A 982-nucleotide genomic window follows, 5' to 3' on the forward strand; every position below is an offset into this window, starting at 1 on the left:
CTGTCACCCAGGTTGGAGTGCAGCAGCATGATCTCAGCTTTCTGCAACCTCTGCTCCCAGGCTCAAGTGATCCTCCCACCTCAGCCTCCTGAGTAGCTGAGATCACAGGCAAGTGCCACCACTCCCAGCTAATTTTTTGTATTTGTGGTAGAGATGGGGTTTCACCATGTTGCCCAGGTCTTGAACTCCTGAGCTACTTTTTATTTTCTTATCTGGGCTTCCCAATGTGTATGTTTGAGCAAAAATTCTGTTTTTTGACTAATATCTAAAGTGCTTAAAAAATTTTTAATGCTTTTTTTCAATAAATTTAAACTATAAATGCATCACAGGCACATACAAAATAAAGAAAAAAATTTGCTTCTTTTCAGTAAATTTAAAGTACAAAAACAAAACAGAATATTCTTGTTTCAGAGAAGAAATAGAAAATAAGGATTTTTGCGGAGCATGGTAGCTTACGCCTGTAATCCCAGCACTTTTAGAGACTGAGGCAAGAGGATCACTTTAGCCCAGGAGCTTGAGACCCAGACTGGGCAACATAATAATATCCTATCTCTGCAAAAAATTAAATTAGCTGGGCATGGTCATGTGTGTCTGTGGTCCCAGCTACTCAGGAGGCTGAGGCAGGAGAATCATAAGCCCAGGAATTTGAGTCTGCAGTGAGCCATGATCATGCCACTGCACTCCAGTCAGGACAACAGAGCAAGACCTTGTCTCAAAAAAATATATATATACATGGGGGCGGGGGCCAGGGGCCAGGTATAGGGGCTCAAACCTGTAATCCCAGCACTTTGGGAAGCTGGGCAGATCACATGAGGTCAGGAGTTTGAAACCAGCCTGGCCAACATGGTGAAACCCTGTTTCTACTAAAAATACAAAAAAATTTAGCTGGATGTGGTGGCACATGCCTGTAGTCCCAGCTTTTTGGGAGGCTGAGGCAGGAGAATCACTTGAACCTGAGAGGCGGAGGTTAAAGTGAGCTGAG

The 982-nt window shown here is 43.6% G+C and overlaps 1 protein-coding gene across 1 annotated transcript in view; it reads left to right on the top strand.

Annotated features, from left to right (window-relative positions):
- RBL1 (RB transcriptional corepressor like 1) overlaps nucleotides 1-982 on the top strand; it is an 80,720-nt gene that overhangs the window by 49,159 nt on the left and 30,579 nt on the right. The gene's annotated exons all lie outside the window — the stretch shown is intronic.

The sequence above is a fragment of the Cebus imitator genome, unplaced genomic scaffold, assembly GCF_001604975.1.
Source record: "Cebus imitator isolate Cc_AM_T3 unplaced genomic scaffold, Cebus_imitator-1.0 Scaffold18, whole genome shotgun sequence".
NCBI classification, from domain to species: Eukaryota; Metazoa; Chordata; class Mammalia; order Primates; family Cebidae; genus Cebus; species Cebus imitator.